This window comes from Ostrea edulis, chromosome 7 (assembly GCF_947568905.1).
Source record: "Ostrea edulis chromosome 7, xbOstEdul1.1, whole genome shotgun sequence".
Lineage (NCBI taxonomy): Eukaryota > Metazoa > Mollusca > Bivalvia > Ostreida > Ostreidae > Ostrea > Ostrea edulis.
Window position 1 is genome coordinate 13,739,777 of NC_079170.1, and position 12,044 is coordinate 13,751,820.

The 12,044-nt window shown below is 34.9% G+C and overlaps 1 long non-coding RNA gene across 3 annotated transcripts; it reads right to left on the reverse strand.

Annotated features, from left to right (window-relative positions):
• Positions 1 to 2,230: 2,230 nt before the first annotated feature.
• On the reverse strand, positions 2,231 to 12,044 carry LOC125653485 (uncharacterized). 3 transcript variants are annotated; one of them, XR_008796645.1, is made up of 3 exons: positions 11,822 to 12,044; positions 2,999 to 6,119; positions 2,231 to 2,646 (listed from the first exon to the last, which is right to left on the reverse strand). It is a non-coding gene; the product is annotated as an uncharacterized LOC125653485 (long non-coding RNA). The 3 variants fall into 3 exon arrangements; XR_008796647.1 differs by lacking the exon at positions 11,822 to 12,044 and having other exon boundaries at positions 2,999 to 3,484; positions 3,793 to 4,039; XR_008796646.1 differs by lacking the exon at positions 11,822 to 12,044 and having other exon boundaries at positions 2,999 to 3,232; positions 3,377 to 4,023.

The window sequence follows — 12,044 nt, forward strand, 5'->3', positions numbered from 1 at the left end:
GTCTGGAATATATACAGTCGTAACAGCGAGTCAGCGTCAATATGTATTTTGGTGATTGTTTAGCGATCGGCTACACACACGAGACTGGGACAACTCTACCATGTAGATTATTTAGGTTCCTAGTCGATGCTACAGTAGGGAAGCGGTGGACACAAAGATTTAGTTAAATAATATTATCATAATTCAACGAATAATCATGTCAAATTAACACACGTGTGTATAAATTGACAGAATATACTGGACGTGTTGTATAGATATTTCAGAGGGGGAGTAGGCCTACAAAAAAATTTGACAGACGAACTGATAAAAAATAAAATAAGGAATAAATTACTACAATTTCATAAAGGGGGGGGGGTGGGGTGGGGGTAAGTTTTTCTGCGTTATTGATTTCAACATTCAGTAACATCTTTTTCTACATAATTCCCTTCTGCCAGAAAAGGGGAAGGACACTAATTTATTGTATCAATATAGCTCGGAAAAATAACCTTGCTAGAAAAAGGGGAAAGGGTTGACAGGACATCCTTGATACTACTTGCCTGTATATAGGCTCCTGCATGATTAAATTTTGTATTGTGTTTCAAGAGAATATATAATTATGTAAAAGTGACACATGGCCTTGATAAGAATGATTGTAAACTCATATTCTGTGCTGATTTCAGAAACTACAACTTTGTTGTGTAGTGAGCCACTTTAAGTCAATAAAAACAGCAACTTATGGTATATTACATTTTTTTTCTAGACACAAAGTTACGAAACCTGCTGATGCAGACGCATCTACTTCAAACGTACATGTAGGAACCGAAGTTGATACTGTTACCAATATAACTGTATCAGACAACAATGAAATGCATCTACATGATCACGAGTATACAGCATCAAACCCTCAACATTAAAAAAGTACAGTATACGATACAAGTATTGTCAATATCAGATACTAGTGCATCAAACCAGGAAGTTACGACTGTTGTTATTAAGTTTAGTGTCAGATGGTTTTTCTGTATTTTCTTCATTCTCATTTCTGTGTTACCTAAATTTATATACACAACAAATACTATATTGGTATTGTTTTTGTTCTTATAGCTTCCCTTGAAGATGTTGTAAACTTGCAGTGAGAAATATACCTGCTTAATTAAAGGAAATCATCCATGACAATTGGGAACATCATAATTAAAAGACCGTGGAAAGGTACGTTTTTACAGTTCGTTAAGGTTAAAAAGGAACAATGCACTTTCTATACACTGACTAATTATCAATTTCACAGGTCAGCGCAGATTTCACAATATTCACAGTATTCAATTACCTAGTATTTTTTTTTTGGGGGGGGGGGGTATAAATGTTGCTGTATATACCATTTTCTGTGGACATTTTTCATATGTTCATGAAATTTTGTTTCAATGGATCATGAACACTGTTGGAAGTGTCCATTCAACTGAAATACCAAAGTCAGAAGAATTGAAAATTGCAATGGATGGAACGGAAGTAACCTAATATGACCCAATTTATATGAATAACCAGTCTTTCGCTTACAGTAACTACAAGAGTCGCCACAAAGAAAATACTTTAATGTGTATTACACCTAATGCAGCTCATTTCCAATCTGTATGCTGGATACAAATCTGATTCGGCAATTGTGAACCATTGTGGCATTTTCGAGAAGTTGCAAGTTGGTGATATATTCCTGGCAGACAAAAGATTTTGTATATTTGACAAATTTTCAAATGACATTTAATACCCACTCTTTCTTACAAATAAATCCCACTTCTCAAAAGAGAATGCACAACTTTGCTACAAAATTTCCAGATGCAGAATCCATGTTGGATGGGAAAACGAGAGAATAATTTTAAAAGAATCCTTAGCTATATCCTATCATAGTATATATATTGATCTGACAAAATATTTCAGCTTTATGTGGCCCATGTCATTTTGCAGGTTCCCCTTTTGAAGGAGATTGCTGATAAATCCTACAAACTTATAAGAATAATTGCATGAATATATATACCTTAAATCTGCACATACCTGCCACATTGAACTTTTAAAGTTAAAATTAATGAATACCATATATGCAATATAACTTTTCTACATATTCATAGGAATATAAAGCCTTTTGGAACGTCTATATAAGAATGAAATAAAATATATCAAACAATATACAATCAACAATAAAGCCTATTGTTCTCATTCTGAAGGTTTTCAAATATGCACCATTAAAAAAAGAAAGAAGTAAAATCCATTGTTTTTAGTAAATGCATGTAATTTAATGATTTCTGTAAAGCTGAATTCTGTGTCTATACATATTTTGGTTCATCTAGAATAAAAAAAACTTTGTCTATAATGTTTTTTTCAATAGTATACATATAATTACATAACTTTGATAGATGCACCACTGATATCATAATAAAGTATATGTACATGTGGTTATGTGTGTATTTCAGACCGCAAAAAATACTTTATTATTAAACTCTATCACACTTAATATGTTTGTTGACCATAATACATCAATGTCAATGTGAACTATTTGAGTGTCACTGGGAATCCACACTAGCAAATCACAGCATTGGGTGTCCTTCAGGTGTTGTTGTCCTTGAATTTGATGCCAATATTCATATTTTGTTTTGAGGTGCAGCGAACCACCCCTTGCATCGCATTCTAAAATGGCAAATGTCATTACATGTATTGGTAAAATATACATGATTTACAAATTACAAGTGTTCTGATTAGTGGTGAAGTATTATACTGCAGCATGCATGCACTTATTTTGACATAAATGTACTGCAGTATTAAAAACTTGATGCAAGTAAAGTTTATAAAGAACATTCACAGTTCAATATCACAACAAAGCCTAAGTATTATTTGTATTTCATTCATAAAATGTTTCTTTAAAGTTATAATGAATTTGGATACATCCATAATAATAGAATATGAATACATATATGTACAGCTAATGTACATATATTAGATACACATACAAATAATTGTTCAATCTATAATGCTGACTTACCAAGAGGAAAATCCCAACATTTGCGCAGGCCCTCTAACTGTCATTGTTCAAGCTGAAAATGGGTACTTAGCCTCAATTAAGAATTTCAGGGGTTGCTGACAATGGCTTGTTACCCTGAGGAATGAGGATACAGTCAATTCCTCCATTATTATTGTGACCTTTGACAATGCCGACTTTGGATGTTTTATCCACCTACTAACGTATTTGACATCAGTTTTATTTGCCTTCTTATGTCTGAAAATTTCCAATATAATCTACATGTAAGATTTTTATCTTCACAGTTCGAACCCATTTATTACCTACTTTGGGTATAATATAATCATAATAGATATAAATTCAAACATGTATTGACATTATTTTTATCTTTGAATTGTGTACCAGCCTTTGAAAACTTGCTGTCATATGACAATCGACACTTATACTGCTCCATTATGGGTATACTGGCATCAGATATCCACATTGATGATGACTGCACAACACCTTTATCTTCAGATTCAAGGCATATATATAAAATAATTAAATAGTAAACAATTTTAACCCTTCTGTGATGTAACTGATAGAGATAGGCCTATTTAATGCACTTTGTTTATTAAATATACAACTGTATACTGCAGGTACGTACATGTAGTATCGTTTCCCTCCCCCTTCCCCAATATGTTCGTATAAACACAAAGCATGATTTATGCATAATCCATTTTTATTTTCAAGTGAAAATATATTTTCAATTGAAATGATTTGAGAATATAAAAACGTACCGTACATCTCTCTAGTTCATAGATTACGCTTATACCAACCTGCACTTTATCTGCAAGACGAACCCTCATCGACGCTTGTACACTGGCGGTTACTACACGTAATTCGTCAAACACGAAGCGAAAAATCCTCGACGACTCCACTAATGCTTCAATTCCATGTTTATCTCGTTAAAACCTTCACATAATCGATTGATAACGCTATATCTATGTATACCACTCTCTACACAGTGCAATCTGAAAAGTTGATGTACGCGGAAGTTAATAAGCTCGCTAAATATCGGCAATCACATGACGAAACTTACAGACCCTATTAACAAAATATTTACACATTGCTTTCCTGTAATGCATTTATTTATTTATGGAAATATATATATTTTCAAATCCCAAGGACCTCATTGGATATAAACAATAATATATTTGCTTTAATGGGTTATCCTAGGTAGACTGTGATATAATGCAACTGTAATAAAATCTTGTTTGTGATGACAATACTGTGATAAAATGACTGTGAAAACATCTGGCATGCTAAGTTTTATACAATTGACATGTGCATTTATTTACAATGCATTTATATTTTAATGATGTTTTATACTAAAATGAGTGTTCTGCCTGAATAAAACTACTACTAGAACAAACCGCGCAGAACAAAATTCCTTTGCTTCACATTTTTATCGATGTTAAACAAAGGGTACAATTTTTTTTCCTTATAACTACACAAAACATGAATGATAAAAACTCGTCGTATACTAATTCTGATACAACGGTATCATTTGCAAAATAATGGTATAATAAATACTTGCAATTTTTCTGTTTCATTACGAATTATATTTTCACTTGGGGGATTATTTGATTCGCCTATCAAAGCATATGATGCGTCGTGTATTACAAAATGTACATATAATAGATGACGTCACACCAAATTGATGACATGTGGATAACATTCTGTGAATTGTTTACATTTTACTGTGTCGGGTTTAATAGGCGACAATGCTGCATATGTAGTGATACTCTATAATTTAGTTTAAAACTTATATCAAATCGAGAAACCGCATTTCGTGTAGCATTTTCTGATACATGACGTATTTTGTGTGATGTCGGGATTAGAATTATAAACAATATATCGGTACTTTGTGTTGAAGCATCTTAAACATATATACACACATCTTCTATTATCAGGATTCGTTGAAAACACCACCGCACGTTTTCAAATTTGATTAATAAAGTACACGATTCGGCTATGCATAGAACCAAGATGGCGGTTTTCTCGATCGACGTTTCCTCGGTCTGTTGCTAAAAGAAAGGTGAAGATAACGAACAGTGATCAATCTCATAACTCCTAAAAGCAATAAAAATAGATAGTTGGGCAAACACGGACGCTTGGACACACCAGAGGTGGGATCAGGTGCCTAGGAGGAGTAAACATCCCCTGTCGACCGGTCACACCCATCGTGATCCCTATATTCGTAGTCAAAATCAGTGTGCCAAGAACGGCCTAACAATCGGTATGAAACATGTCAGACAGCATTTGACCCAAATGATAGGTTGTATTGACGAACTAGATCGTTATAACGACCATATAATTTCCGAAATGCTGACTTCAATCGAGACTGTTGAAATCCCTGTACCATCAACTTGTTTCTCAGTAGGTTGCCTCGATTTAAAACTTGACTATACGCAGAACAAGCTCTTGGGTATCAAATCAGTTGAGACATATGAATGAAAGTTATTATTGTTAATAGACAAAAGGTCATCGATATATCGAAATGTCGAATTGAAGGCCCCAATGAGAGATTTTTTTTCTTCTCAGGTAGACGTTTTTGAATAAATTCTGCTTCATATGAATATAGAAAGAGGTCAGCTAACAAAGGAGCACAATTCGTGCCCATGGGAATTCCAACAGACTGTTAGAAGACCTGATCACCAAAGACCCCGAAGATATTGTCAATGAGGAACTCTAGCATATTTTTTATTTCAAGGCGTCACTTGGCGTAGGAATACATTGTGAAAGATAAGAGGAAATTATGACAGAGCTTTACATGTTGGATGCACGGGTTATTGGCGGATCCACAGAAATTCAAACGGGGGGGGGGATTTATCAAGAATGTGGCGTGGGTGGGTCGAAAACCCCAAAAGGGCAAAAGGGTCTTTATCTTTACAAAAAGTCAAAGTGGTTTTGCAAAGTTGCAACCCCCTAACACCTCCAACAGATCCGCCACTTCACGGGTTATTATGTGAATACTACAAACCATTGTGACAAACTTTTCCGCTGGCTAGATACGTTCCACTACACACACACGTCCCTCTGTCACAAACAGCGTTATCTGGACAATTGACGTTAGAGGAACAGCGGTCTCCCACTGATGGTTCTGGAAAATAGAAATGATGAACATATTTCTTACCGTTTTTTTTTCTTCTTTTTACTACATACGAATATGAACTAAATTAATTTCTTTCATTTGTATCGTCTATTTTACTTTGTTAAAGAACATATTTGTAATTCTTTCATATTTTGGCAAAATATCAAGGGACAAAATAACCTTCACGTTCAGCTTTTCTCCAGGCTTTTAAATTTTTTATCAATTGTGTATCAATTTGTTCCTACATACTACATTAATCATTAGTAGGAAAACGAAGCTGTTTAATGTAAGTAGGTGTTTTATGTCAGAGTGCAATCAAAATGTTTCAGTTAAAAAACACACAATATACGTATTAAATATAGTCATGATCTGAAAGACTTTATACAAAATTGCATTTCACATTTTAATGGGACCCTTACCGTAGTTATATCAAAGACTCCATATTAGCGTGTCTGTCGTTCATGGGATGCATTTAATTTTCAAACTCAAACCAAATTATAGGTTTTGTATCATAACACCTTTGTCAAAGAAGACCAATATGAAATGTTCAGTGAAGATTTATCAGAATTAGTATATGGGTTAAGTACACTGATATGATCTTGTGATATCAATAATTCTTTTAAAGGTCATTTGTACATAATTATCAGTGGCGGATCTAGAAATATTTCAACCGGGGTGCGACTCAATTCTGTTTGTTTGCTATGTGAAAATGAAGTGGGTGTGGGAGAGTATAAAATGACAACAAAATTGCCATTTGTGTAGAATGTTGAAATGGGGAATTCCACCCGTTCTAGATCCGCCATCAGACAGTACAAATCGTTTTCTCCACGTCGCGACATCGAGATGGTTTTGTATCCCACAGTTAGAATGTGTATGTTCTGTACTAACGCAAAGATTTCAAATGAACTTTACCATATGCTAGAATATAATTCATGGTTTCCATATTGTAAATTGGCTTGTACCTAAGTTCCAATATATCAATGATTTGAGATAATGAACTTGCATGTGATAAATTATAGTTTGTGTATTATGACTATATTTCTTAAAGTCTGTAGCCAGTAAAATCGTTTTATTCCTGGTATACATTCTAAAGTCCATGCTTATGTGCAGTGTAATTATACTTTTCCAAGGTGGATAAAATATATAAATGAAAGTACATCTATATTGAAGTACGATTGTGATAATAAACTGATATTAAAGTATTGTCAACTCTATGATGATTCGCTTTATGCTCTTGTAACCGTTAGCTAGGTACTTTTGACGTTTGACCTAAGAAAGCAATCATCCAATCACTTGTTATTTGATATATCCCCGTGAGCTCGAAATAAAGGACACCACAGAGTCGTCCACTTCTGCTTCATACTTAGATATTTTATTGAAAATAGACATTAACAGCAAATTGACAACTCAACTGTATGACAAACGGGATGATTTCAGCTTCTCCATCGTCAACTTCCCACATTTATGTAGCAATATTCCATTATCACCTGCATATGGTGTTTATATATCACAAAGGATTCGATATGCAAGAGCTTGTTCTGGGTATAATCAGTTTTTAAATCGAGGTAAGCTACTGACAAACAAGTTGATGGTACAGGGATTTCAACAGTCTCGATTGAAGTCAGCATTTCGCAAATTCTATGGTCGTTATAACGATCTAGTTCGTCAATACAACCTCGCATTGGGTCAAATGCTGTCTGACGTGTTTCATACCGATTGTTAAGCCGTTCTTGGCACACTGATTTGAATGCGGATAACTCCGTTTACCTGATCAGGATATGGGGCTGACGGCGGGTGTGACCGGTCAACAGGGGATGCTTACTCCTCCTAGGCAACTGATCCCACCTCTGGTGTGTCCAGGGGTCCGTGTTTGCCCAACTATCTATTTTGTATTGCTTGTAGGAGTTATGAGATTGATCACTGTTCGTTATCTTCACCTTGCATTTAGTAAAATAAAAATAATTTAATTGTTTTTGCATCCTTGTCTCCGATTAGTCAAATTCCAATTAAAAGGCGGTTTATTTTTGTTTAACCTGGTTTGGTATGGGGACACACACCTTTGACAACCAGATGCCGGAACTATGTTTTTTTTTTTTTAATTTACATCGCAGCACTGTTTTCATCCTTCTATGGATTATAAAATCAACGTATACAATAAGATACTTCGGTTTGATACGCATACTGTTTTCTCGTTGTCAATTAGCATCTACTTCTATGCAAATCACTGTTTTAAGTCATAATTGTCTGTATGATGGTCGAATAATAGATTAAAACAAATATATTATATTCGATTAATGATTTCCCAAGTAAGCATTGCCCTGTTCATTTTGAAATATATTTCTGACTGGGGAAAAGGGGGGATTGTTTCATTGCTTGATCCGCCTTTCAACAAAGCAAACCAAAAGGATACGTCACATTTTATCACATGGCGTCAGTCACATTGACATGTGGATCGCGATTTGTCACTTCCGTATACATATTTTCTTGTGTTGGATTTACTATTAGCGACAGCGTTGCATGCAAGGGTAAGTTTTGATGTAGTCGAATTTTTCAGATTTAAAAGCCGCAAAGTATCGCATTTTCTGATATCTGAAGACTTACTTGGGTAGGCCTTTACAATGCAGTTTCCCGTATTTTCTCAAGCTGTCGGAGATGAACGACTTCAAAGTCGACCTCTAAAGGGCATCGACATACGCATTGTATGCATAGACTAATAATAATTTCCAAGATAGAAGAAATCAAAATCGCTAGTCCCAATACAAAAAACGAAATTAAGTACGAATATACAAGTCCATCGTTTACCATCTGTTTGACAGAAATATCTTCCATTTAGAGCTCAAAATGAATCCATTATTGTTTTCTATAGGTAAATGTAGTATTTTGTCTAATGAAAATACGTGAAGTGCGTCCCCACTTGATATAAGAGAGATTGAGAGACTTAGACACTGGAAAACGGAAAACCTTACCGTATCTACTTCTGTTTAAGGTCCGTGAATTTGTCTGCTTCTGTGTAATGTTTAAGGTTTGCTAATTTGGTATTTATGCTTTAATCCTTGCATCTTTCAAAGAAATGCTATGGGAATAATTGGATTGAAGACGTCGCGATGAAAAGCGTCCATGGAAACAAGAGGACAAATTCAAGTATTTTCTGATGACTTTGGCAGTGGCTTTCAGCAGTTAGTTTAAACTGTATTTGTTCCAAAAGCAAAGAACACAATTAAATGCATGTCATTTGAATTGTTGAGTCTGGGAAACAAGTCCATATATAGATGTATCGATTTCTCTCTCGTGATTGACGATCCCGTTTTAACATGGAAATAAAGATAGTTAATACAAGAACTGAAGAATAGAAAAAAGAAATTTAACCGGAATAATTATAGTTTCAGTGGTATCAAGTATCACACGACAAGAGATCTAATTGGAATACCGGTAAGTACGATTTCAGCGGTATCAAGTATCACTCGACAAGAATCTTTGACCTTGATTTGTAGGGTCGTTTGTTACTGGATCAACAATACAATCGTTCATTTAAGACTAAGTCCATCATGTCTTCATCGCCATTTATTAATTTAATCTTTGAATATGTTAGGGTATTTGGACATCATATTGCAAGTAGAGCTATATCAGTAGTATGCCCGTCTGATCGGAAGTGTTTTAATGAAGTTTGATCTTTTATCCAAACAACAATCATGTACTTTATTGTAGACACTAGCTTAAATCAGATTAGTATAAAAAGTGTGTTGTTTTTGTTCATATTGTAAGTTTCCCCGTGTCATTTGATTCTTTTTCTTGAAAAAGGGATGAGTTGTCAAGAAAATTTGACAACTTTCATTACTCCTGTCTTTGGGTTATTTTATTGATGTTAGGCTGTTCTTGGCACACTGATTTTGACTACGGATACCTCCATTTTAGGTAACGAACAGTGGTAAATCTCACGATTCCTATAAGCAATACAAAGTAGATAGTTGGGCAAACACGGACCCTGGAGACAGAGGGGTGGGATCATGTGCATAGGAAGAGTAAGTATTCCCTGTCGACCGGTCACACCAGCCGTGAGCCCCATATCCTGATCAGGTAAACGGAGTTATCCGTAGTCAAAATCAATGTGCCAAGAACGGCCTAACAATCGGTATGAAACATGTCAGACAGCATTTGACCCAATGATTGGTTGTATTGACAAACTAAATCGTTATAACGACCATATAATTTGCGAAATGCTGACTTCAATCGAGACTGTTGAAACTCCTGTACCATCAACTTGTTTGTCACTTGGCGCCTTCGATTTAAAACTGACCACACACAGAACAAGCTGCTGCGTATCGAATCACCTGAGAGATAAAAACACCATATGCAGGTGATAATGGAATATTGCTGCATAAATATGGGAAGTTGACGATGGAGAAGCTGAAATCATCCCGTGTGTCATACAGTTGAGTTGTCAGTTTGCCGTTAAGGTCTACTTTCAATAAAATATCTAAGTATGAAGCAGAAGTGGAGGATTCTGTGGTGTCTTTTATTTCGAGCTCACAGGGATATATCGAATCGACATATGAGTGAAAGTTACCATTGTTAATAGACAAAACGTCGTCGATATATCTAAATGTCGAATTGAAGGCCACAGCATAAGTTTTACATTATGACCCCTGGGTTGTGGCCTCTGCTGATTAGTCCCCGAGGGTCTCTACAGCCCAGTAGCTAAGTACGTCGTTACTAACTTGAAAATACGGATGTATATTTGGTTGTTGTGATAAAATTTAGAAATTCAAAATTAAAGATTATCTCCCTCATGCATAGCTCTTATCCTTAGACGAATTTGACCCCCCTTTTCGGTACTCTGTGTTTCCCTAAAATAGGTCTTTAAGTTTATTGTTATTTCGGATTTCAAAAAAAAAAAATTGTTTTTGAAGAGACATTACTTGTCGAAATGCGCATCTGGTGCATCGAAATTCGTACCTTATATGTTTTACATAAGAAATAAAAAAAAATTAAATGAAAAAGAACAAGAATGAAGAAACAAACAATGTGGATCAACTCAAAAAACAAAGAATGATATGAAAGATTATAACTGTATACAGAAGAGCACTAGTAAACTATTCAAAACACATTCTTCTCAAAAGGATGATTCAAATAATCCCAAATTGTCAAAGAATACATAGCATATGTTCAGTCCCCTGCTTTGCTTTGCACTACAAGACACGTTTTAAAACCTTTATATATTTTACTTTTGAAGTCCATTCTAACATCAGCGTCTGATCAGCTAACATTTTTTCTAAAAAAAATCTCTAGTTCTTAGATACTGAGCTACTGAGCAAAAAGCCTAAATTCAAATTTATTTATTTGGCTTTGGTGATCGACCTGCTGGAATCGGAGCGGTCCGAAGATATTGTATGGATATTTTTTCCCAATGTCTTTGGATGCAGCAATTCAAAATTCTTGAAGGTTTCCAATTGAATACTATGTAATATATATTCGAATTATCTGTACACATTATATAAATGCGATCTTCATTCAAAAAATTTCTATGACTAAATTTAAAATGGCTGGCTCGCTTCGCTTTATGACACATTTATCGTACTCACCCTCATTCTCAAGACATAGTCCAATTAGCCCGCTCTTATCATACTCATCTTCATTCTCACGACATAGTCCGATCAGCCCGCATTTATCATACTCACGACATGGTCCGATCAGCCCGCATTTATCATACTCACTTTCAATCTCACGCCGCAATCTGATCAGTTCATCTTCCAGTTTCGAAATCCTTTCTTCAAAATTGTAGTAATATTCGTGGGAATGGTATATAGACTGCGTCTTTGCGTTGGGAAAATATACACAAACCATGATAACGATTGAATATATTAAGAAACCCGAAGAATAAATTTTAGCCATTATGTTCCCTGTTTGCTGGTTTTTTCAATCGAAAGTGTTTGTCAA